Below are 26,176 nucleotides of genomic sequence, written 5' to 3'. Positions count from 1 at the left end.
CTCTTTTCAGGTTCAAACTTGTTTCGAAACGTTGGATGTCTCTCGTCTCCGATCCCTGTTTTTATTCCCTCTGGAAGCCTGAATCTTTTCCAACTGCACTCATTCTGCAGTCGCCTTTTCTCGATTATCCTTGTTATTGCATTCCTGATAAAACAAAATCTAAAACTTCTATTAGATTCTTTGATTTTATAATCAAAGACAATCCCTTTGACATTGTTGAATTTTGAATTGTTGTGGTGGTTTACTTCTTTGTCATAGGAGGTTCTTCGATTACATTGTGTGTAATCCAACTACAAAGGAATTCCATACTCTTTCAAGATCAAATGTGGAGTCACTAAACATGAGTTTGGCTTTTGATCATTCGATATCAGCTCATTACAGAGTTATAAATGTTGGGTTCCATTTCGTGATTCATAAAGATAGTTTTTGGCATTGTCTCCCTATTGAAATATACTCTTCAGATACCAACTCATGGAGGCGATCACGAGTCCAGTTTCCAAAAGAATTTTTGAGCTATTTGGGACAAAGTAAAGGATTTTTCTTCAATGGAGCTATCTTTTGGATGTTTAAAGGGGTAAATAGCTTTTGTTATTTTGATATTGATAGAGAAAATATCCACTCTTATAAATTGCCTAAAATGGATGAACAGTATTACTGTGGATGCGTCCGAGGGAATTTACATCTGGTTGGCCCTTCAGTCAGTGATACACATCATATTAATGTCTTTGTATTGGAAAATGACTACTCTTCTTGGAGCCTGAAGTATTGCATTGATCAATGTGAACCAACTTCATGTGCAATTCGAGAAATAATTTGTAGTTGTCCGGGACTTAATTCTCTTGAGTTTGCGTTTACTGTGCTTTCTCTTATGACAAGTGAAGGGAATAATCAGTTATCATATTTGGTTCTTTACATGCCTTGTAAAGCTGAGTTAACGGTAAAAGGTAGGACTTGTGAGAAGTTGCCATTACCGTCAGTTTATCATTTGTTCGACAATCCAATCTGGATCGGAAGCAAATTAAACTGAGTAACATAGGCCAGTAAATAACTAGATATATAGGGAATGTGTCTATCACTTCAGTCGCTCAATATTAGTCGTAATCATTCAAAATGTAGCACTTCAGGCATAAAATCTTTGTTTTGGAGTCTGTTTTTCACTCTTCTTCTACCGAAAATTATCTTGATTCAAATTAATTTCCATTAGTTGGTTGTTGCCTTTTTTTATCTTCTTGAGGATAAGTTGATCAGGATTATTTACTTTGCTGTTGACTATAGTTAATGATAATTGATACCCGATGAACGTTATGTTTGCTATGTATCACCGTTTCTGCTTATTTCATTGATAAGATTCTATTTTCTGCAAAAAGTGATATTTATCAGAACGGATACTTGTGCACTCTTCGTTGATAAGGTGTTGCAGTCATAGTCCTAGTGTTGTATTCTGCACTTTCACAACTCAAAATTGATGTGTCCAAAAGGAAAAATCTTCATATTCTCAAACAATGCACCTCTCTAGTAGTATACTTCGGAATTTCTGTAGAGAAAACTTTGGCTTGACAATATCCCATCCCCCTTAAGTTTGGCTCCTTAGCTGCTACGTGGTTTCTGACTAAGAGTAACACTTTGATTGTACAAGTCGTTTTATACCTATTGCATAGCTCGAGTTGCTTGTTAACTTAAATGTTGTCTGGCTTCATCTGTAAACAATCAAACTCCTCTCTCAAATTTAATTTAATTTTATAACTTTACTGATACAAGGGTAAAGTTCAGCAACCATACGCGAAACTATTGGCAACATGAAGACTCAATATACTCAAAAACCAAATATAACATATGAAAACAAACAATTTTATGAGTTTACTAATACAAGAGGAATGCAAATACAAATGCAAATGATTCAAACACAACACAAAGACTCAATATACTCAAAAGCACCAATTGTACTACAATTAAAAACTCGTTCATCGTCAACATCATAATCACAGAATTTCTCAAAGGTCTTGTTGATAAGATTGTACTTCATTACCTTATCATCATTAACAGCTGCCAGAACCAAAAATGCATCCTCTTCTCATTTACCTCGAACCAGAGATAATATCGTAAAACTACAATAAGTCAACTCATGATCAGGACGTTCAAAATCAACCTTGTACTTAACAAACCATTCAGAATCATCCCTTCTCATCTCGTATACATCAAATCGAATTGTGTAGAATGAAATTTTTGTGAGGTGCAAATGGCCACAAGATTCACCAAAATATGTTATAGTTGTTCCTTGATCATCTGGAAAATGTGGCATAGGCATTACCCCTAACCTCTCAAAATCAAGATTGTAATATAAACAAGTCAAGTTTCCACTAGTACTAATCCAGTAAATTGATCCATTCCAATAAACCCCTTTGGAGAAATTAACATCAGCAATGAATGGATCACCTGATAGTCTCCATGGCCCTGTTTCGAGTTAATTTCACGCGTGGTCATTAAACTTTATCCACCATAAGAAAAAAAAATAACACAACTACTTTTTGTCATATTCACTGAACTTTACATATTAAGTGATGCTTCGCGTAATTAAATATTAAATTAGTAAAAACACATCTTACATTCTAGTCTGTGATAAAAAGGTAAGAGTTTAGTTAGTTACTTTACTGTGACAAAAATAATTTTGTAACATTTTTATATTTTAGTGAATACTTATGAAATTCACAAACCTGTTTGAGCTGGGTAGATTTCAATCTGATAATGTTGAGGAGACGAAACAGAATCGCGAACACATATTACTTTGTAATGAGGAGACTTGGCAGGATCAAAAGCTAAGCTTATACCATGAATTTTAGAATTTTCAGTTTCAAGAACTGATTTTGGAAGTGCTGTGTAATGTTTCGTAGTGGGGTTGCAAACATAGTAATTTGTTTTAGCTAGACGCAAAGGGGAGTTGGAACAGAGCATTAATCCATTGCAAGATTGCAGAACACTAATACCAGAAGAGTCTTTAATGAATTTGAGATTCTTAAATGGTGGTTTTGGGGGATTTTTCTTATCAAAATGAACATAATCAAACTGGGGTTTTGCTGGAAGAGAATAAGGACAGGTCAAGAAAAGGCCTACTGCGCGATTTGGATTGGGTTGACAGAGGACAGAAAAATGTGGATGAGTAATGATTGAAAGCCAACGTTTGGATACGGTTTTGAAACAGAGAAGGGATCTTATAGGTACGCGTAAAAGAATTTCCACCAATAGATCATCAATCGAAAGAACTATTCGAGCTGATGATGGCTGCACTAAATCTGAAAATTTTAGGATCTTGAGTTTAATGCCTTGCATTTTTAGTAGTAAGTTCTCTTTGTGTTGTGCAAGAATTGCAGATGATGGATGCATATTTAATATGTCAACATATAGGTAAAGATTGCTTAGGAAGTTTCATTATTTGATTAAGTTGACAAGGTCAATGATGTGAACAGATCATGATCAGAATTCAGAAGGCCTACTGTTACAAAAAAAGTGGTGTTTTACTTAATCAAAAGGATATTAATGATATTTTTTCGATTTTATCCTTGTTTAAATAAATTAAAGTTTTATATAACCAATAAATTACTAGAGAGTTGCATCTTAATAACGATAAGTTTGTCAAATTACTTTTTAATGTCACACTAAATAATAGGGTCATAATGCATAAATGTGGTCTTTAATTTGACTTTAACAGAACCTTTTAATTTTGGGTGTGCACGAGTAAACACATAAACTTAAATAAAATTGAACAAATAGACACATTCATCTTATATGTGTCCTACATGACAAATTTGTGTCATATGATGTCCTATATTTATTATGTCATGTAGGACATATGTGTCTACTTGTTAATTTTGTACAAATTTAAATGTCTACTAACGCATACTCAAAGTTGGAAGACATAGATGTCAGTAAACTCAAATTAAGAATATATTTACGTGTTATGTCAAGTGTAGAGTAAAGTTTAATGTGATCATCTATGAAATTAACCAACCTATTTCAGTTGAGTAAATTTTACCTAGTAGAAAATAGAATTTGTTATCTGTGTGGATGATTAAGAAGAAATGTACAAATCTGTATTGGCTATCAATTATTATCATGTCATCAAATATACCAACAAGTTTTTATAGAATATAAAATCATTTCTATTTTTAAGGGAATGATATTCTCAAAATATGTGGAAATAACAATAACAATATTGGGAAATTTTTGTGTGTATTCATTTGTGCAAGATTTACATGTAATATACAGTATCTAAGGAAATAAAATAATAAAAGAATATTTTACATTCTTTACATCTATCTAATATTTCAGACCCCACTTTGTGACGCTACACAAAATATGTTGTTGTTATATACTCTAGTGAATTTGATCACGTTTCGCTATTATAAAATAATTATCAAATTTATAAAATATATTCTTTAAAATATTGAGTGCTAAAAAATTCTACTAAAGAGTCTCAATTCAATTTATTATTCTTATTCAAATGTTATGATTTTTATAATTTTAAATTATTCATGAGTCCTTGCTCTTCTAAAGATTTTCCCTTAAATAATGTGTTTGTATAACCAAAATTATTTATATCACATTTACAAATAAGAAAATCACATTATGTATTTTAGTAGATTGGAGCTTAAACGAATCATATATTTTTATCATAAAAAATCCTTGTAAAATGAAATGTATAATTTATTTATAAATTTATTTTACATATTATGAGGTTAATACACTCCTTTATAAATTAGGGGTCGTTTGGTAGAGTGTATTGGAGAAAAATAATGCTTGCATTAGCTTGATGTATTATTAGTACCTTGTTTGGTACACTTTTCTAACTTATGCATAACTAATGCTTGTATTAGTAATGCAATGGATTCTAATGCATGCATTAACATTATTAAAGACACAATTGCCCTCAAAAACTTTTTTTACATCCTTTCCACTATATTTGTGAAGGGTATTTTTGTAAATAAATATATTTTCTAAAAAAATTATGTAATACACAATAATTTTAGTACACAAAACAAAACATTGCATAAAAAAAATCTCATCATAACTAATACAAGCATTACTAATGTTGTTCTTAAGTATTTAATTGTTTCCTTACTTTCATTAAACGGTCAAAATTTTGTTCATATAATCTTTCTTTTATTCCATCTTCTTTTTGATATTTTATCCTTTCACTGTTCTTATTTTTCTTCTTGATCTTCATTATTTTATCTAAATAAATATCCGTATAGTACTTATTTTGTCTCTATCTCTAGTACTGTAGTTTTTGTTTTATATTATATACAGATTTAGATTTAGAGAGAGAGATGTACTCAATAGAATGAATTTAACTTTTGAAAACTAAAATAAAATATTACAAAAATTTAAATAACAATGATATTGATAAAAAAAAAAGAGTCTCCTAGCAATGGTTTAATTAGAAAAATATGTGATAATAAGTATTAAAAAGGTATGAATAAATAGAGAAATGAATTGTTCAATTAATTATTGGTGATTAAACATCAAGGGAAAACCGATAGTCCGTGGGTGTAGTAATGGTTTAATTAGAAAAATGTGTGATAATACCCACTAATTACACCATTATATATGTAGCCGTTACATATTTCCTTTAAGAAGGAAAAGTGAAATGTAGTAAATATTAATAATAAGGAAAGTGAATAAATTTATAAAAGGTTATTAAACAGAAAATGAGACAAAAAAAAATTCAAAATTATAAGAAAAATAGATAGTAAATAGTAATACTGGCCTGTGAGGTTTTAAAAATAAAGGTTTAAAATTTAGACCAAAAAAACCCATGCTAACGTAAGAATGATCTCATATACTCTTTTAGCATAATTTTATCATCACATCTTATAATTGAGAACAATAACTTTAATTAAAAATACAGAAGGACAATAAAATCGAAAAATAAAGGACTAAAGGAATTAGCCTAACAAAGAAATTAATAATATCACCACTAATTTCGGTTAATAAACGCCATGCTATTCTGTCCACTTTGTTTTTCTTTTATCTTTCATTTTCTTTTCTGTTGTGTCCTCAGTGTTCTTCCTTTTCCCCTATCGGGGAAATTCTTTCCTTTTAATATGAAATATGATCTCCATAATCTCCTCCTAATTTGATATAAATTCCATAAATAAATTGATATTTTCTACAAATAATTCTTCTTTCATTTCGACACTCTCATCACTCTTCATATAAATTAGGAGGAAATGAGTAAACGTTCATTCAAGTAGTTATAGGCACTGATAATACCATTACTAAATATCTACATACTGTCATGATATCATTGAGGTATGTTTCAATTCTTCAATATTATAATTTAAAACAATTTCAAAAATAGTCCTAATTTAGATACATTTTTTTTTAATTTGTAAAAAGAGATATTATATATATATATTCTACCAATTTAGAGTTTAAATAAATAAGATTTGTGACTTAAATAATTTTCTCTTAATTTTTTCTTATTTATTTCTTAAAAAGGGAGTTCAATCTTATATAATACCGATAGGGTATCAATATATCGATGGAGTATCACATATGATTAAGTTCAATAATATATGATACCGATATGGTATCAGTATACCGACGGAGTATCACAAAAAATATATTTTCTACATACTAATTTAGAGCTTAATAAATAAGATTGTGACTTTAATATTTTTCTCTTAATTGTTTTTTTTTTTATTTTGGTAAATAAAATTTTTATTAACCAAAGTGAAACATTACAAAATAAAAAGAAAGCAGTCTTGGACAAATATCCCCAAGCTTACTTACTCACTTTAGTAACCTTCATATCCTTTCCTAACAGTTCTATGGATATACATTTAACTCTAGTAATCTACTACTCAACTTCCTCTGCTGGGATCCTCTACCATGTATTTCTCGTATAATAAGCTTGATCATAACCTCCTCATTCCTCTTTTTGCTTTGGAAAATTCTGTAATTTCTCTTAATTGTTTCTTATTTATTTCTTAAAAAAAGAGTCCAATCATATATGATGCCAATAGGATATCAATATACCGATAGAGTATCACATAGGATTAAGGTTAGTCCTATATGATATCGATATGGTATCAATATACTGACAGAGTATCGCAGAAGATTAGTTCATAGTAGTGATGTTGACATCATGTGCAAAATAAGAAAGAAGAAAGTGGAGTAAGTGGGTAAATAGTTTGGGTCATGGTGTAACATCCGGCAATGTGAAATAATTGAAGAGGCTTAGAATTGGAAATTTTCATTTTTGGAAAGAATTTTAAAGTTTTGGAAATTTGGCTAAGTATGGAAATCAGTGAATTTTTGGCCAACTTTGAGCAGTTGTAACTCCTAGCTCAGGATGATTTAGGAGTAGTTCCAGTTATGGTTGTGAAGCTTGTGGAATGATCTTTCCAACGCCACTAAGTTTGCTCGATTCCGAGTTTGTATGAGTGAGTTATGCCCTTTGGAAGTTGGGAAGTTGGCAAGGGAATCCGCCCGGAAATTTTAAGGGCATTTTGGTCTTTTCACTAACCAATTCCTTTGGTTATATTAGTGTGTTAGGCTGATTTGTGGATCATTTTTATCTCATTTTAAAAGAGTAAGAGCTAGGGCTTGAGAGAAGAAGAAGAGAAGAAGAGGAGAAGAAGAGAAGAAAGAGGAGATCAAGCAAGATCGTCGTGGAAATCGTCGGGGGTGATCCCTATTAAGGTATGTGAGCTTTTAGTGTTGGGTGATTCTTTCCCCCACACGCCAAACTCGTTTTATTTTCGAGAAAAGATTGATTGTGTTTGTTGAAGTTGTTGGTTGTATTTGTTGAAGTTTGTGGTTGTGTTGGTTGAAGTTTGTGGTTGTGTTGTTGAAGTTTCTTGTTGGTTTGGTGTATGTTTCCGGTGGTGTTTTTGAGTTGAATCTATGGTATGTTGAGGGTTTTAATGATTCTAAGTGATTTGGGGAAGAAACCATTCGATTTTAGGTGAAATAAGGTGAGAAAACGAGAAAATGAGCTTGCTGAAATTTCTGGGTTGGGGGCCTGGCGCGACGCGCCTGCCAGATCGCCCCAAACTCATCTCTGAAGTTTAGGGGCTGGCGCCCCGCGCCACCCATGGCGCCAGGGTCACTTGCCCCATCTAGTTGTTGTCGGTTGCCCCGTTTGAGTTCATTCAAAGTGCGCATTCACTCCCTTTCGATTCTAGCTACTCTAAGCTACTTCTAAACACCTAAAAGTCATCCCTAACTTGATCATAATCTTGAATTCATAATTCAAATTCAAAGTAGAGTTGAGAGTTATGTTTTGAGAATTCTTTCGAATATTCTAAGGAAATCCCTGTGAGTCTTTTTGAGGAGTCGTCTACAATTTCTAGTAACTTGTTTGAAGACTCAAGCAAGTGAGTAAGAGAATGAGAAGTGTCGTAAACATGAGATCATTACCCTTGAATCCATAATCCAATTCAAGGTGAGTTAGGATCAAAGTCAAGTGAAGTTAGAGCCAAGCTTAGAAGTTAAGCAAGTCAAAGCAAGTCTTTAAAGCTTTCCAAGAGTCGTTGTCGAACGTTTTAACTTCATTTTAAGGCTCAAGTTCCAAGTTAAGTATAGAGTTTCAAGTCGAGTAAAGAGTATTGAGTTTCAAGTTAAGTCAAGAGTTTTCAGTTAAGTCAAGAGTTTCGAGTTGAGTCAAGAGTCAAGAGTTGAGTTCATTTCTCAAAAGTAATTAGGGAACTAAGTATTTCCCAAAGAAGTTTATAAGTGTTTGCACATTCAAGTTGAGAGGAAACTGAGATTTCCAAAAGAGTTTTGAGAAGTTTGAGCACTATCTCTTTTAAAAAGAAAAGATGAGTTTTGCAAAAGAGTTTCTAAAACATGATTAGTATGACAAATCGAGTATGTCATCAATGTTTAAACAATATGGTCTCTAGATATACCATCAATGTTTAAGCAGTATGAATATCCCGAGTCATTAATGATCATATTAAAAATATGGTTTTGATTTGTTCTTTTTAGAAAGAGTTTTCAAGAGCCTTTTTGGCTAGTTTTAAGTAATTATCTCAACTAAAGAAAGATGTGTTTAAAACACTTATGAGCTAAAGTATTTTTGGGAGTAGTCTTGAGCACCGAATTGGGGGAGCGTTCAAAGAACTCACAGCCCCCATAGAACCATGTAGCCAACATGGGATTTCTCGGGTCATACTTTTTAGAAGACCACGAAAGTTAAGCTAGCGGATCAACTAAGCAAAAGTAAGGTCCTATATCACGGCAAGGTATAGGATGGTCCTTGGGTAACGTGAGGTAAAACGTTGTATCACCACTTAGTTTCATAGTGGTGGTTATCGGTTAGAGAAACTCCCACAACAGTAGAAAGAGCTTGGTTCCTCGATAAGTTCTGCTTAGTATGGATGGGGTATGGGACTTCATTCATGCATTGCACAAATAGACTTTGAGAGGAAGCATGGTATTTTCATGATATTATAAATATGATTTTTACGTCATGTTTTAAATAGTTTTACAAAGCTTTATATATATATTTCATGTGTCTTAATGCTTTATATTGAGTTCAGTTATTCATGAGTTGAACAGAGCCAAGGTAAGTTCTCTTTGTATTCCTTTCAAGCTTAAGTTGTGGTTTAGCGGTTCAGCTCGCATACTCGTACATTTCATGTACTGATGCCAGTTGGCCTGCATCGTCTTATGATGCAGACACAAGTACCCAGGATCAGCATTCAGTACGCCGTTGATCCAGCTGAGCACTCCAGAGTCAGTGGTGAGCCTCCTTGCTTTCCAGAGGACTCGGTTATTTGTGTTCTTAAGTTTTGTTTTATTAGGATGTTGCGGGGTCTGTCCCAACATCCATCTCAGTATTTTAGAGGCTTCATAAACAGTCAGTCAGTTAGTTTTGAGTCTCTTATCTATGTATATATGTAAATATTCTATTTTGAGACTCGAGTTGCCTTTTTGGCCAGAATTGTATCATTTAAGTTGTCTTATGACCTTCCATGGCATTGAGTTATTCTGTTGAGTTAGGTTTCCGCTGAGTTAAGAAAGCCAGGCCAAGGGTTCGCTTGGGGCCAGCAATGGTCTTCGAGTGCCGGTCCCGCCCAGGGTGTAGGCTCGGGGCGTGACACATGGTCCATTAAGGTAAATAGTTTGGGATGAGTCAAATTTTGCTAAACAGTTCCACAATTGGATCTGTTTTGTGTAGCTTCCCCTATACAAAATATGTAGTTTAAACTAGAAATCAAATCAAAAGACGTTAAAAAGCTAAAAAATAATAATAAAGCAACAATAAATTCAAAAAAAATTGCATAGGGTTAAATTTCTTTGATTTTTTATTTTTAAAATTTTTAATTTTAAATATTTATTACATTTTCCAACACCCATAAAGTTTCTTAAGTAACGATGTCTATAAAAGAAATTAATTGCAATAGGATTAACTAAAAAAGTACATAATTGTAAATAATTGTAATAACTAATAATTATTGAATTGACATTTTACTAGCATAATTAAGATTAATTGATGAATTTTAGTTTAAAGTAATCATTACATGACCAAAGTGAGCCAACCGAGCTGAGCTAAAAACATGCGAGTTGGGTTGAGCTAAATACATGTGAGCCAGACAGAGCCCCAATCCAGCACACAATAAGTATATCTGTGGGTAAAGAAGATATTTGGCATGACTCACCAAACAAAACAAAAACTCAAGCGTGAAATTTTGTGGGGGAAATTATAGGATGAGTTTTCTCACGAGTGTAGGGTCCTCAAGAACACGATGAGGATTTTTGGCGTAGCTCACCAAACAAAAAAAACACTCAAGGCGTGAAATTTTGTGGGGAAAAATATAGGATGAGTTTTCTCGTGAGTGTGGGGTCCTCGAGAACACGACAAGGATGTTTGGCGTGGGCGCGTGGCTTAGCAAACAAAATCTCAAGGCATGAAATTCCTTGGGGGGAATTATAGGTTGAGTTTTCTTGTGAGTATGGGGTCCTTGATAACACGACAAGAACGTTTGGCGTGTGATACGCCCAAATTACACCTCCCTAAAGAAGTATAAGTGGTCGTTATTCAAATAAAGAACCTAACAGAGTTAGGGTCGATCCCACGAGGATAGGGTCTAAACTTAGGCTAATTTATTGTTAATTATACTTTTAATTTAGTTATTTCCTTAAAGGCGGGGAGTCTTGTAAAATAAAATTTTAATTGATAAGTAAACAAAATTGAATGTTTTGTGTTATCAAAAGAATATAAAACTAGGGTATACGTGTTCCCACAAGTCCTTAAGGCCGTAAACCCTATAATAGTAACATTGTCTAGTGTTTAACATGCAAAGTCGGTAAGTTAGGTATCTCCAAAGTGGCTGGTCGACCAAATAGGAAATTTCACCAGGCAGCTTTGTCGGTCTATGGGTGTGTGCTTTACTAAACCTTACCCTTGACCCCAGATTAGCTATGGCAGAGGTGGTTCAAGCTATTAGATGTCGGTTGTAGTTACCGAATCTCCATTGTTTAATCTCTTTTCCCATTCGTTACTTCCTTGATCGGGCAAGTAGGAATAAGACAGGTTCTAATGTGGGCCCTTATTAAAAATCAATTAAAGCGAAGAGATTAACAATACATGCATAAACACTTATTCAAAAATTACTAATTATTAGGTCTACATTGTAAATTCCTCATGGTTCCCACAACCTTAGTTATAGGATTTAACTACTCATGCTTGAGTGTTCACAAATCATGTTAAGGTTGTTAAAATAAATTATTAACTTACAATTAGAGAAGTTGAAATCCAGAATCTTGAATTGATGAACAAAAGATGTATTATAAACCAATTATTCAAGAATTAAATGGCAAAGTGTTTGCCAAAATAATTATCAAAACCAAAAGTCAAAATGCAAGTTGTCTAACAGTTAAATTGAGAATTAAACGACTATTTATAAACATATAATCCGAAACAAACTCAGAAAAGGAAAAATATGAGTCCATAGTTCTTCTATGAATTGGTCTTACAGCTCGTAGAAACCTTCTGTCAAAAAAACCTTCTTGGTAAAATCTCTTAACTTTTCTACGGGTGTGTTCTACGACCCATAGAACTTTGCACAACCCGTCCTGACTTCTCGTCGTCCAAGTAATGGAGCTCAAAATCTTTGATCTTTCCTACGACTTGGACCTACAAATCATTGTTCAGTCTCGTCTCCCAACACTTATCTCTAAAAACCATCATTACATTTTACGATTCATTCCTATGACTCGTAGAGAAGTCTACCGCTCATAGGTGAAGTCGTCCAAACTCAAAAAGTTGATGCTTCAACCTGTTTCATCCTGACTTATCAAAAACCTTTTTTCCTACAAAACATAAGTAAAATACCATCAAATGTACTAAAAATGCTTAAGACATATGCAAAACTCCAAATTTAAAGCATGATAAGTACCGTAAATCCGTGGTACATCAGCATGACTTACCAAACAAAAACTCAAGGTGTGAAATTCCTTAGGGGAAATTATATGATGAGTTTTCTTGTGAGTGTGAGGTCCTCAAGGACATGATAAGGATGCTTGGCGTGGCTCACCAAACAAAACAAAAGCTCAAGGTGTGAGTTTCGAGGTGAAAATTATAGGATAAATTTTCTCGTGAGTGTGGGGTCCTCAAGAACATGACAAGGATGTTTGGCGTGGCTCACAAAACAAAACAAAAACTCAAGGTGTGAAATTATGTGAGGGGATTATAAGATGAGTTTCTCGTGAGTGTGGGGTCCTCGAGAACACGACAAAGATGTCTGGTGTGGCTCACCAATCAAAACAAAAACTCAAGGTGTGAAATTTCGTGGGAGAAATTATAGAATGAGTTTTCTCGTGACTGCGGAGTCCTCGAGAATAATTTATACAATAAGCATGCACTACACCATTATAAAAGGAATGACATTTCTAAAAGAAAAGGAAAGAGATACAGAGAGATTCATATATATTTTGACCCTCAAAAATTAAGTATAAGTAAAAAATCCTTGAAGCAACAATATCTTATGAGCAAAGATGTAGTTATTCTTGGAGCTCCATTAGTCGAAGGTGAGATTCTACCTTCAATTTTCTGTTGCAAATTTAGTAATTTTGATTGTAATGTAAAAATCTACTCATTCCTTTTCCATCTATTTTTGATTGTTTTATAAGCTAATCATTTTTTCTTGTTACTACAATAATAAAAATAAAAATAAAAATAATAATAATAATAATAATAATAATAATAATAAAAATAAAAATAAAAAAAAATCATACAAATCTCTTCTTTTATTTCAATTTATTACTTTAATTACAAGTTAAATGTTCAAACGACAAATTAAATAAGATATTAAAACTCTAAACTTTTTCAATGGTAAAATAATTAATTGTAGAACTTGATTAAATTACAGATTTATGTCTTTATTTATAAACCCTTTGACTTAATTTCTTTCTTTGTATTTCTTGACGTAATTAAATATTTGTTTCTCTATTTATATATTCTATTCATATCATATTATTTGACTTATATTGACCTGTCACACTTTTAAAAATAAATATTTAAGTAAAGACGTAATTTACTAAACTAATCTTCTTTACGATGTTTTGAAATTTATTTTGCTAAAACAAACACATGAAATTAAAAATTCATTTTTAAAATAAAGGTCAAATAAAATAAAATGGCGAGAGTATCAATTTTAACTTTATTAAAGGTCTAATATTGCTTATAAAAATAAACTTGGGAAATCAGATAAGATAATCATCCACCTCTTTTTTTTTTTATTTGTTTATGAAAGTTTGAGTCTTCCAAATAAAAACTTTTTTATTAGAATTTAAGTTTTAACTCTCTCCTCTTTTAGGTATTCAATATTCAAAATTGATCTACATAGATTCATGTTGGACAGATTCACTAACAGAGATAAAGTGGATCTACAAGAAGTTCTTCATCCTTGTCACTCGAATTCGAGATCTCTAGTTAATAGTAAAGGGATTTTATATCTCTTCACACCTCTTTTCGGTAAGTTTTAATATATTCGTTTCCGTTTCATCAATTTGGTATTTATTGTCGGTATGGACGCAATTTATTTCACATTCAAAGCCAAGAATGTGAAATAAATAGTGTCCATACCGGCATCAAATATTGGTTTGAATTCCTAGTTATTCATGAGGGCAGAACCGCCACTAAATATTTGTCCATTCCCACTGATAAAGACGTGTTTGTGAAGAATACTGATAGGTCTGAATACAAATTTTTCTACCTTATTTAGAATTAGAAATTGATGAAGTTAAGCGTGATTTTGAGGAAGTTGGGCTGATTTTGGGGAAATTAAGAGATGTGGGTGGAGAGTTTGAGGAATGTATCAGAGATTAGGAGAGAGAGTGAGGAAAATAGGGATTTTTGTAATATTTTTAAATGGTAGGAAATTTTGGAAAATATGATAAATTAAGTTGTGTATTCAACGCTGAAGCCTAATTTTATGAGTAAGAAACAACTAACACTTTTAACTTTCTTATGGACAGATGCACTTGTTTCCAACTGCAGATGGATAGAGGAATGGACAGTTTTTGCTCCTTTAATCTCAGAGCTCGCACTACTTACTATCTTGCTTATAACTGTTGGGGTTCTATATCGAATGAGGACAAAGGTGCTAGGTAAAAAGAATCACCTTGCATTGCTATTATATTATTTTCATAATTCTTCATTACTAACTAAGCTTTGTTTCACTAGAGCACTATTTTTAGTAAACACATGACCTAAGTAAGATAGCTAGCCTAATACTCATATTAAGGTATGGTTCACATCCATTATTTTCTAATTAATTTGCTTTCTCAAAATAATATCTTTATCTGAGCAGATGAACCAGGAATCAATCAGCCGGCAAATTCTCAAGGTGCTTTGCTGCAGGGCACTAATGTCATGGTATATGATTCCAGTGATCTAGCTGTAGCCACTAACAATTTCTTGCTGGCTAATAAGATAGGGCATGGTGGCTTTGGCAATGTTTATAAGGTTATTATTTCTTTTCAATAAGCATGAAAATGCATATTTATAGTAACTCAGACAACATAATTAATACCCAAATGATACATAATATCTGTAGGGTGTACTAGAGAATGGAGTAGAAATAGCAGTGAAGAAGCAAGACGTGACTTCACGCCAAGGATTTACTGAGTTCGAGAATGAATTCAAGTTCATAGCAAAGCTACAACATTGTAACCTAACCAAGTTGTTGGGATACTGCATTAATGGAGCAGAAAAATTCCTAGTCTATGAGTTCATGGCGGATAATAGCCTAGACAAAGTCATATTTGGTATGACATCTTAAATAGCATTCTTCATTTTTTCTATTGTCTGTGTTGTTTTGATACTGAAAAGCCACAAAAGACAGAAATTTAGGAGTATCCGAGTGAAATTGAGTAACTGTTTTTTGTGCATGTCCAGATCCTGCAAGAAGGGGTACAATAACATGGCCAATACATATACTAGCTGGAAAAAAATGGTAAACAAATTCTGCTCGTCCTCTGGGAATTCCACTTTCAACAAGAAAACTTTCAATACAAAAATCTCTCCCGACTATTGAGAAGATGATAGCAAATAAAATGTTGTCTTCTAAGTTGTTGTCGTATAGAAATAGACTGCAACTATTGTAGAGTGGCATGTCAATGGTGCAACAATATGCAAGCCTAAGACAACATGGACATTGAATGTGATAGATATATATATACATGGAACAAGGAAGCAATTGTAAGCAATAAGAAGTCACTGACTCTAATGAACAAGATTCATTTTTGATATTGTATCTTATTTTACTGCACAATTAACACAATTCTTGAAGTTTACTTGTGTGACTGGGATTATTTCCTTTTCACATCGAAAGACCCATATATTGTTATTTAATCAGACATTAATTATGGTGTTACGTTTCAACAAAATAAATTATAAAGTCTGGTATATTGTTACTAACTTGGTCAGCTGAAAAAGACAGTGGTCATTCAATTGAGAAGGACGATGTTATAGGTGGGACATATGATTGTTGAGCAGTGAAGAATTCTTTCATTTTCATTATTTTTTTCATTTCATCTTCTATGATAGACAAGCGATCGTTCAAGGATTTGTTTTCCTCATTCAAGGATTTGTTTTCTTCATTCAAGGATTTGATATCCTCTCGAGTTGAACGTAGCGCAGACAAGAATTCAGCCTGTGATGAAGTTTCACCTTTCAAATCTTTTTCCTTTACTCCACCCCCAAATCCAAATACATGGCTACGAGTTTGAGGTCCACAACATTTTTCAACAATCTCTATGGTAGGTAGAGGTAGATCTGCTTGAAACATTTCTTCAAGTTGAGCCTATAAAATATATCAAAGAACATTTTATATCATAACACATAACGATTATATCAAGTAATTAACATAGTCAATTTACCAAATGCACATATTTTTCAATTGCTTTAGGTTCAACAAGCTTGTTACATTTCTTACGAGTCTCAAAGAAAATAGTTGCCAAATCTGGTGGATTGCCATCTTTCCCACCCTTTACATCAAAGTCAAACATGTCAAATAACACAAACCTCTTAAATATTCCATTTATGAAAATAATTTTATGGTAATACTTTTCTACTAATATGATGAGGCATCTTCAACTTGGATCGATTTGTTGCATTCCTAGTGCTTCTTGCCTGTATTTGTTCAACAATAAGCTTCTAGTGCAAGTAATTAGGCATAGGTTAGCTAGTTGGTTCATCTAGAATGCTAGTATACTATGTATCAGACATGTTCTATACTTAGGTTTGGTTTTAGGTATATTAGGTGCTAAGGAGGAAAATCAAACTATGGAAAAGAGTACCAAAGTAAACTATTAACTCAGTATGAGTACCTGAAAACTTTCAAAAGAAAATGTTCCTTTACTAACCATTCCGACTCTTTTTTGTCTACTCCACTGGGGACATTCTTAAGAGACTGTTGGATTGGCTTGTCCTTCACATATTTTGCATGCTAGTGTCCTCTCCATTTATTCCATAACTCGTTCATATCCATCCCAATATATGATCACAATGATCATTCATATCAGCACTCTCAAATTTAGGCTACAACAATTGAAACATGAGTTGAGTTATTATTTTTAGAAAATGAAGAGGAATCATATGTTGTCAGGTGTATATTAAAATTGAAATGTTAAAATTATTCGACAAGTGTACATTACTTTTGAAACTTCCGTTAATGAAAGATATAATGTAGAATCAGGTGTAGAATGGATTCAAAAACTTTTCAACAACTGCTATATGGACAAGAACATGTGATGTATGAGGTAACACCAAAGAATTTGAATAAGGTGTATATTTGTTACCTCAACAGCTTCCCACATGTGATTCCATTTTTCTTGCTTAATATCATGCCACGATGATACCCCCAAGGGACAAATGTTATGATCACGAACAATTTTTTCCAAATGCCTTCAAAAAAGATTGCTATTTGTTCCAACCGTTCGATTATTGTAAAATGTTACCTTCAACTTTTGTCCAATTTCAAGTGAAGAAACTTCTTTGCACTTGTTGCTTCCTCGAACTCTTTTTACCTTTGTAGGATTAGATGAACCTACAATTGCATAATTTGATAAAAACTATAGCAATCAAACTCATTTCTAAGACTTAATAACATATGAATTCAAAATATCATACATTTTATGTTGTTTGAGAGTGTTTCATAACTTGATCAATAGATGGAGGCAATGAAACATTGGTTTTCATGCATATCCTCTTTCTCAATTACTAATTTTTTGCATTTCTTGACTAGAAGACATGGTAGAACTCAATTTGGTGTATTTAGTATGAGTATCATTAGCAAAAACAACAATCTTGTTGAAAGATCCCACCTCATATTCAGAAATTTATAAAGAGGAGCTCAAAGATCCAGTTCTTTTCTCTAGTCCCTTTCCTATAGCACCTGGACCCACTAAACCTGATATAAAAGTTTATCAAAAACTTGAAAACACAATAGATTTTTAAAAAATACAATACATTTGAAAAGATCTTACTTGTTTCAACTTCTTGGGTGTATTTCTTAACTTGATTAGTAGATGTAGGAGAAGAAGTATTAATTTGAATGTTCTCATTCTCAAAAGCCATGAAGTTCTTATACATAAATAATTTACAAATTAATATTTTGTTAAATTTGTATGGTTTCACAAGTTGAAAGATAAAATATATGTTATACATTTTAATTAATTGAAAGTTAAATATGTTTAATAATATACTGCAAGGATCAAAACAAAAACTTATCAATATTTCAAGGATTAAAAACATCAATTTTCTCTCTCAATCTAGATTTGTTACAATATATACATTTTACGTTATAAATATTAAATATTGTAACCTATAAATATTTTTTGATTGATTTGATAATATAAAAAATCTTAATGATATTAGTTGAACTCTTTGATGTTAGTTTTAATTTTTTTAAAAAGAACTCTTTGATGTTTTTATTTCCTCTTTTTGGGGATTGTTTATAAAGTGTATAAACAGGAACAAATATGACAAAAAAATTCTCTCTCTTTACAACGTGGAATTCATGCAACATATGACAATTTTTTTATCTTGGATAATACATATATTGGACCCTAAACTTGCCTTCAAATTTTAACTTTGACCTCCAACTTTCATAGTGCACAAATAGGCACTTTAACTATCCAACTTTTAAATAAATAAACACACCATTTTTGCAGCCAAAGAGCATGAAATGCAAACGCTCTCACGTGTATTAGTGAGCCACTCAATTGCTGCCAACTAATTAAATATATTACACGTCAATTTTTGAACTAAAAGAAATTAAAATTAATTCCAATTCATATACAAGGGTAAAGGGTAAAATACATTTTCATTTCACCCGATCGTCTCTCAAAAGGTCAAAACCCTATCTAGGATAAATGTAACACCCCAGAAATTTTTTGAACTAAGACTCGAATCATCCTTCGTTGTGAGTAGGATTTTACCGAGGAATTTAAAATTTCTTAAGTGTTAAGGTTACTAGATATAGCACCTTGAGTTCCAAAAAGAACTAAAGAGAGTTCATTCAAGTCATTCGTAAGTTCTTTCAAGTTTTGGGTCAACTTCAAACAACCATAACTTTTAGTACAGGATGAGATAGGTGGCCCATAAGATATCAAATGAAAGATCTTTGAATTATCTTTCCAAGACCACCAAATTTGCTAAGTTTAGAGTTTGGATGAGTGAGATATGCCTTTTTGAAGTTAGGCTGTCCCATTAAGGAAAGTTACCCGAAAATAGTGAGGGGTATTTTGGTCTTTTCCTTACCCAATCAGATTTAATTCATTTTTAGTAAGGTTTTAGGTGTCTAAAATGATTAGGTTTCAGTTTTATAATCCTAATCTATGCTTAGGGTTTTAGTTGAGAGTTCAAGAAGAGAAAAGATGAAAGGATCAAAGCGTTCGTCGAGATTCTTGAGTTTTGTTGCGGATTTTCGCCATGGGTTTCATCCCTAAGAGGTATGTAAGTTTTCATAGTGTTGGGTTCGTTCACCCACATGTAATCCTGAGTTTCTTTTTACGAATTTCATCCATAAGTTTGGGTATATTGAGTTCTTGATGAGTTCTTGATAAGTGTTCTTGAAGTTTCATTTTAAATCTTGTTTTGTTGGGGTTTGATGAATTCTTGAGATGAAAGTTAATGATTTTAAGGGGCGTTTTGAGTAGATTAGTGTGTACTTAGGTTGGGTATTCGATTCTAAGTGATTGCAGAAGAAACCACTAAATTTTACTCGAATTATGGTCAGAAAACGAGTAGAAAAATTCGTTGGAATTGTCTGGGGGAATGGTGGCGCGATGCGCCACAGATGCGCTAGCAGGGCAGTGCACCAAGATAGTGCCTTTGAAGTTTAGGGGCTGGTACCCCACGCTAGGAATGCGCTAGGGTTGCCTGGCCCCACTCCTTTTTTGCCGGTTGTCCTATTTGAGTTCCTTTGAAATGTATCTTCACCCCTTATGATTCTAACTACTCTAAACTACTTCTAAACACCTAGAAATCATTCATAACATGAATCATAACCTTGAATTCATAATTAAGATTCAAGGTAGAGTTAAGAGTCAAGTCTTGAGAGTTCTTTCGAACATTTTTGAGAAAGTCCTTTGAGTCTTTTTGAGGAGTCTTCGACAATTTTTAATAACTTGTTTCAAGACTCGAGCAAGTGAGAATGAGAATGAGGAGAATGTATTCATGAGTCTACATTATCATCGATATCCTTCATATCATGAATCATAACTTGAATTCATAATTCAAATTCAAGAAAGAGTTAAGAGTAGAGTTTCAAGAAAGCCTTTGAGTTCAATTGTGAATCCTTTGAGATCAACTATGGATTTTGAGTTAAGTTTTGAAGAAGTAAGTATGAGAATGAGAAAAATCGTATACATGAGTTACATATTGTTATTTAGACCCTTGAGTTGAGTCGTTCATGTCCATAACTTCCGTATGAACTCCATCAGTTGAGTATATTTGAGAGGAGTAGTATCTCCAAGTTCTAAGTTCTTGAGCATTGTGTTTTAATCCTTTCGATATTATATTCCTAATCATGGGACTACTACATGTTACCCATGAAGGTCTTTGAGTTGAGTAGTCATGCCCATAATTCCTTATGAACCCTATGAGTCGAACAATCTTGAGATGAGGAGTATCATTGAGCCCTTGAGTTGAGTAGTTCATGCCCATAATTCCCACATGAACCCCATCACCCCCTCCCTCGAGTCGAGCATTCTTGAGATGAGTAGTATCATAGACTCCTTGAGTTTTGGAATTGTTGAGTTCCAAGTATTGAATTCTATGCATGGTTATTGAAAACCTTGAATTGAGTCGTTCACGTCCATAATTCGGTATGAACCCTATTTTAAGAAGTCTTTTTACAAATTATTTTAAAACTTATTTTAAAGACTTGAGCACTGAGTTGACGAAGATTAGAGCTGAGTTCATTTTTCTTTAAAATGATGTATGGGAACTAATTATTCCCAAAAGTAAATGTTTTCACATTTAAGATGAGAGGAAACTAAGATTTCCAAAAGAGTTTTGAGCAGTTTGAGTACCATCTCTTTTAAGAGAAATATTTTTGAGTAATAATCTCAACCCACAGAAAGAGGGAATGTTTTCTTTAAAACATAGTGAGCTAAGTATATTTTGGGAGTAGTATTGAGCACCGATATGGTGGAGATTTCATACAACTCACAGCCCCCATAAACCATGTAGCAAATGTGGGTAGAAAGGGTCATACTTTTTATATGATTCTTTAATGCTTTTAGCATAGACTAGTGGATCCACTTAGTGAGTAAGACATAAGCCCGGGCAAAGTATAGGACAGTTCTGGCAGCGTGGGCGAGACGATGTATCATCACATAACTCATAGTGATGGTTGGCGGTTAGAGAATCTCCCACAGAGTTTATTTTGTATTTTTGCATACAAACAAAGTATATTGTATTTTTATACAAGTTGAGTTATTATTGTATTTTTCAATACATTGAGTTGTGATCTACTGTTTTAAAAGCTTTCCATATATTGCATCTTTTATCGTTGCTTTATCTTGAGTTGAGTCACTTGAGTTGAGTATTCTTCAAGTTGAGCATCTTACATCTGAGTTAGGTACCTTATCGTTGAGTTATCCCTATTTCTTTGAGTTGAGTTGAGTGAGTTGCGAAGAATTCCCCTTACATGCTCGTACATTCCATGTTCTGAGCCATTTGGCCTGCATCATTTCATGATACAGATACAGGTATTCAGGATCATCAACATGCATTTCGTTGAGGTCATGGGATGTTCCAGTCAGCTTTGGTGAGCCTTCTTATATTTCGGAGGACTTCACCTTTATTTGACAGTTAGTAGTTTTCAGATGTCGTAGGTCTTGTCCCGATATCCTTCTGTAATAGTAGAGGCTTCATAGATAGACAAAGTTGAGTAGTTTTCAGTATGTATCTTCTTTGAGTTGGTTTTACAAACTCTGAGTTATCTATTGAGTATTTTTTTTCATATTTCTTTAAAGCTGAGTATTTGAGTTTATTGAATTTTATTCAGTTTCAAGTTTTTGTATGCTTGAGTTAGTCTTCCGCTTGTAGTAATTCAGGATGAGGGTTCGCTTGGGGACCATTAATGGTTCTCGAGTGTCGGCCACGTCCAGGGTGTAGATTCGGATCGTGACAATAAACAACCAAAATCTGGTGAATCAAAGGGAAAAATCGTTCAAGATTTATGCTGAAGCTGATGTTCATATGTTCATCTTCCTCAATTTAGTCCAGGTATGCCTCAATTTTGCCCTTTTGAAAGTTTAAACAAAAAAAAAGATGTCTTAAATGGAACCATACCTGACCATCTGCGCATCCAAGAAACCAGCGACCTGGATTGTTTGCAAACCAATAAATCTTCATTATAGCTCTTTTTCCACAATGACAAAAAAAATTAGAAGTCATTTGCACTAAATATGAGCAAAAACCGTTCTAAAGAGAGGAAAAAAATCTTGGTTTGAAAGAGGAGGGAAAATATGAGATTTTGATTTGGAAATATACAAATATATATAAAAGGGATTCATTAAGGGTAGAGTTGTCATTTCAGCATTTTTTTAACCATTGTGGTCCTCAAAAATTATTCCTAACTCGCGCAGAATAAGTGCACATTACGCGTTTTGCCAGGTAGGACTCGTCTATTTATTTATTTAAAAATTGGATAGTTAAAGTGCCTGTTTGTGCACTATGAAAGTTGGAGGTCTAAGTTAAAATTTGAAGTCAAGTTTAGGGTCCAATATATGTATTATGTCTTTTTATCTTATTGTTAAAATTATCATTTTACATATATTTCTTCTTGATCTAGAAATATTATAGTAGTGATTAAATTAAAATTACATTCTTATGAAATATGCAGGATGTTATTCAAAAGAGATATATACTTGAAGTGTTGAATGTATCTAGTCTCACTAGTGTAAGTTGCAAGTCATCTACAGGTATAATCTTTAAAATTGAGTGATAAATTATGTGTGTTTAGTAATTATGAAAAAGTTGTTTATCAAGAATGATCACCATCTCAGGTACTATTCATTGCCTTCAGTGAAGACTCAAATCTAAATTTATCCAGAAATAATATGACACTTTGCTATAGGATTGTTTGCAACAAATTCTAATGTCTACGATTAAACATCATCTACCGAGAAAAAGGACTTAAGTGGCGTGTAGCATGACGATGTAGAAGTTGTTAGAGAACAACTGAAGTTGGATGTAGTGGCGGAGCCATCTTATGTTAAGGGACGGAAAGTTAATTTTTTCATCTAGGTTAGAATTTTAATTCGATGTATATATGTTAAGGGTATTCAAGGGTAAAGTCTGGGTACACCCCTCCTCCTAGATTCTCCTTGTACGATTATACTGGTATGTTGTTGTTGTTGTTGTTGTTGTTGTTGTTGTTGTTGTTGTTGTTAAGATGTTGGTTCATGAATTTTATGTACTTCCTCTCTTTCAATTTGTTTGTCTGGATTTGATATGAAATTTAAGAAAGTAAAGAAGAATTTTGAATCATGTTATCTTAAACTAAAGTGTACAATGTATCAAAAGGAACTTTAATCTTGTGTATTAAATATGTCACCTGAAAAATTGAAATTAAAGAGTTGTCAAAAGGAGAAAAAATGCTCTTTTCTAAACGGTCTTAAAAGAAACGTATAGCAAACAAATTGAATTGGAGGAAATTGCAGCTCTCACTTCTTATTATTGTTGTAGAAAAAGAAGAGTTTCTTGCCATTAGCAATTCTAAAATCATGTTTTTTTCCCTTGCAAGAAGTTCTTGATTTTCATTGTAAGTAGAATGAGTAATGATATTTATTTTCTTTTTGCTGCAACTTTTGTAAAGAATAACGATTCATGAATATATAAAGGGAAAAGTGGTAAATATACATCTTAATTTTGCAATTTCGACCAGATATACCTATAGTTAAATAAATGATATATATATATATATATATATATATATATATATATACCCTCTCCGCCTAACAGATAGAGCATATTTACCCTTTTTCATTGTATGTGTTCATGAATTATGAGGAACACGAGGAAATGGTACTTATTTTGTAGAAAAAGAGGAGTTTTTTTTGCCATTAACAATTTTGAAATCATGTTTGTGAATCTTCATTCCACCCGTAGGATTACACTGAGTTTGTTGTTGTTGTCAGGGGCGGAACCAACATATTGTTAGGGGGTTCAGCGGAAATTATTACTCCCTCCATTTCAAATTAATTGAATTGTTAAGGTGTTTCACACCCTTTAACAAAAGAAGATTAAGACATTATTAGGTATAACTTTCCATTTTCCCCTTTATTAATTATTGTCAAATTTATAATTAAAATAACTAAACAATAATTATATAACTAATTCCAATACTAACTAATGAAGGATAAAATTGGAAGAACACTCTAAAAGTAGTCTTGAAAGTTGAACAATTAAGTTGATTTGAAAAAATGAAAAATGTCTCAACAATTCAATTAATTTGAATTGGAGGGAGTACTATTTATACATGGTTAAAGTTTTTTTTAATGTATATATAGTAGATGTCGAACCCCCTTCAACTTGTTCGTGTGTTTACTTCTTCATTTTGAACCCCTTATTGAAAATTTTGGCTCCATCACTGACCTGGTTGTTGTTTGTGAATCTTCATATAACAACTCTGTATTTTTAGAGTATTAGATGCTTCAAAAAAGTGCTCTACTTTGTTTTGTTGCAACTTGAAAAAGTAATGACAAAATGAATTGTGTTTTGTGCATATTAATGGTTCTGCTGGAAACACAACACGGACTCTTCATTTTTTGTAATCCGTCAAATGTTGTGATGAGAATATTGAAAGTCTCTTGTTGGAGACTGAACTCATCCTTCCCATTTCATTATATATATGTAAGTGTTTGAATAGATATGTTCTTCATACAAACATATCAACATGTCTTATAGTGCTGAAAAATTTGAAGGTAGTGATGATCTTTTAACCAACATTTTACTACTCCTTCCTGCAAGGCCTCTTTTCAGGTTCAAACTTGTTTCGAAACGTTGGATGTCTCTCGTCTCCGATCCTTGTTTTTCTTCCCTCTGGAAGCCTGAATCTTTTCCAACGTTGGATGTCTCTGGTCTCCGATCCCTGTTATTGCATTCCTGATAAAACAAAATCTAAAGCTTCTATTAGATTCTTTGATTTTATAATCAAAGACAATCCCTTTAACAATGTTGTAATTTTGAATTGTTGTGGTGGTTTACTTCTTTGTCATAAGACGTTCTTCGATTACATTGTGTGTAATCCAACTACAAAGGAATTCCATACTCTTTCAAGACCAAATGTGGAGTCACTAAACATTAGTTTGGCTTTTGATCATTCGATATCACCTCATTACAGAGTTATAAATGTTGGGTTCCATTTCTTGATTCATAAAGAAAGTTTTTGGCATTGTCTCCCTATTGAAATATACTCTTCAGATACCAACTCATGGAGGCGATCACGAATCCAGTTTCCAAAAGCATTTTTGAGCTATTTGGGACAATGTAATGGAGTTTTCTTCAATGGAGCTATCTTTTGGATGTTTAAAGGGGTAAATAGCTTTTGTTATTTTGATATTGATAAGGAAATTATCCACTCTTATCAATTGCCTAAAATGAATGAACAGTATTACTGTGGATGCGTCCGCGGGAATTTACATCTGGTTGGCTCTTCAGTCAGTGATCCACATCATATTAATGTCTTTGTATTGGAAAATGACTACACTTCTTGGAGCCTAAAGTATTGCATTGATCGATGTGAACCAACTTCATGTGCAATTCGAGAAATGATTTGTAGTTGTCCGGGACTTAATTCTCTTGAGTTTACGTTTACTGTGCTTTCTCTTATGACAAGTGAAGGGAATAATGCCTTGTAAAGCTGAGTTAATGGTAAAAGGTAGGACTTCTGAGAAGTTGACATTACCGTCAGTTGATCATTTGTTCGACAATCCATTCTGGATCAGAAGCAAATTAAACTGAGTAACATAGGCCAGTAAATAACTAGATATATAGGGAATGTGTCCATCACTTCAGTCGCTCAATCTTAGTTGTAATCAATCAAAATGTAGCACTTCAGGAATAAAAATCTTTGTTTTGGAGTCTGTTTTTCACTCTTCTTCTACCGAATATTAGCTTTGACTCAAATTAATTTCCATTAGTTGG

The 26,176-nt window shown here is 32.8% G+C and overlaps 1 pseudogene; it reads right to left on the bottom strand.

The window, feature by feature from the left end:
- Positions 1-1,897: 1,897 nt before the first annotated feature.
- Positions 1,898-11,484, bottom strand: LOC125831444 (F-box protein At5g07610-like; annotated as a pseudogene).
- Between the last annotated feature and the right edge of the window lie 14,692 nt (positions 11,485-26,176).

This window comes from Solanum verrucosum, unplaced genomic scaffold (genome assembly GCF_900185275.1).
Source record: "Solanum verrucosum unplaced genomic scaffold, falcon-dt-bn FXZP01000049.1, whole genome shotgun sequence".
In the NCBI taxonomy this organism is placed as follows: domain Eukaryota; kingdom Viridiplantae; phylum Streptophyta; class Magnoliopsida; order Solanales; family Solanaceae; genus Solanum; species Solanum verrucosum.
This window is presented reverse-complemented; position numbering and strand designations above follow the sequence as displayed.